A 1,524-nucleotide genomic window follows, 5' to 3' on the forward strand; every position below is an offset into this window, starting at 1 on the left:
ACCAACATGGAGAAACCCCGTCTCTACTAAAAATACAAAATTGGCCGGGCGTGGTGGCACATGCCTATAATCCCAGCTAATAGGGAGGCTGAGGCAGGAGAATCGCTTGAACCTGGGAGGCGGAGGTTGCGGTGAGCCGTGATCGTGCCATTGCACTCCAGCCTGGGCAAACAAGAGTGAAACTACGTCTAAAAAAAAAATTTAAATAAAATAAAAAAGAACTGATGAGAAAAAAAATTAAAAGTGCTCCAGGTGAGGATCGAACTCACAACCTCGGCATTGCTCCGCTTGCACTGTCATATAAGTACCGCGCGCTAACCGATTGCGCCACTGGAGCTCCGGCCGCACCCCTCCGCCGGGGACTTCTTCAGTGGTTCATAGCCACGTGACCTCACCGGAGGGCCCCGCCCTGTATTACACATGCAAATTTAAAACTTTGGATTGACCAATAGGAGACAGTGCATCGCCAGTTCCTGATTCTCACGCCTCGCGGCCCTTGCTGTAAAAGGGAAAAGTCAGCGAGGCGTTTGGAATGTAGGGGTGTCGCCTACCAGAAGGACGCGCCTCCTCATGAATATTCAAACTCAGGGGTGGGGTCTTAACCCTTCGCTGCCGGGCCGGCCGGAAAGCAGCCCCTCCCCCCCGCAGGCGGGAACAGGATGTAAGCCCCGGCGACAGCGGGGGAGGGGAAACCCCGGGCGACCGCCCCCCGCCTCACAGCTGGGACCGGACTCTCCCGCCCCAGATGTGGCGCCGCCGCCGTCACACGAGCCCCGTGTCACCCAGCCGGGAGCCCGAGGGGTCCAGAGGCTCGGACCCGGGCGTCCGGAATTTCTGCATCGCATCCCGAGAGACCCCGAGGTCCAGGCCCTGGCGCCCAGGCTGGAAGACTTGAGCCATCCAGGTGCGCAGCGCCCCCTCCTGGAGCAGCCGGGAGCCCGGACGTCACCCCGGGGGACCCTGGAGGCCGAGCGCCCCGTATTCCCGGTTTCAAGAACTCGGGATCCAGGACAGCAGACGCCCTCCAGGGCTCCGATCCCAAGACCCCGCGTTGGAGGAACTTGAGATCCGGACTTCTAAGCGCCCCAACCAGTTTTGGGCTACAGCGTCCATCACTTCAAGGGGACCCAGGACTTTGGGACCCCCCTGTGCTCCAACCTGGAGGGAGTTTCATTCCTGCCCCTGGAATTAGGGGAACTCAGAAATCCACCCCCCACCTCACGGCCCTACCTAGAAGACTCGGGAATGTGTGTGGGTCCCCAGCGCCCCCATCTGAGGCTCCAGAGTCGAGGCTCCTAGCATCCCCTACTTAGAACACCGATAAATTCCGACTGCGGGACCCCAGTCTCCGAGAGACCCCAGATTCTATTCCTGGAGCCTGAGAGCCCGAAGTTCACGCCCCTGAGTCTGGGCTCCACACCTCCCCGGGGACCGCGTCGGGGTCGCGCAGGAGCCGGGCTGCCTCGGGCCGGGGCTTGAGGCTCCCCGGGAGGTGAGGGGGGAGGCGAGGGGCCCAGGCAGACT

At 61.3% G+C, this 1,524-nt stretch overlaps 1 protein-coding gene and 1 non-coding gene across 2 annotated transcripts in view; one reads left to right on the forward strand and one right to left on the reverse strand.

Annotated features, from left to right (window-relative positions):
- Positions 1-244: 244 nt before the first annotated feature.
- TRNAI-UAU lies at positions 245-337 on the reverse strand. The gene is given in 2 exon segments: positions 245-280; positions 300-337. It is a non-coding gene; the product is annotated as a tRNA-Ile (tRNA).
- A 315-nt stretch (positions 338-652) lies between these two features.
- The window catches only part of PLEKHG2 (pleckstrin homology domain containing, family G (with RhoGef domain) member 2), a 14,944-nt gene continuing 14,072 nt past the window's right edge, over positions 653-1,524 (forward strand). The window contains exon 1 of the mRNA XM_011952531.1: positions 653-1,492. The gene's annotated coding sequence lies outside the window, so the exon portion shown is untranslated. The remainder of the gene's footprint in view (positions 1,493-1,524) is intronic.

This window comes from Colobus angolensis, unplaced genomic scaffold (assembly GCF_000951035.1).
Source record: "Colobus angolensis palliatus isolate OR3802 unplaced genomic scaffold, Cang.pa_1.0 Scaffold34, whole genome shotgun sequence".
Classification (NCBI taxonomy): Eukaryota; Metazoa; Chordata; class Mammalia; order Primates; family Cercopithecidae; genus Colobus; species Colobus angolensis.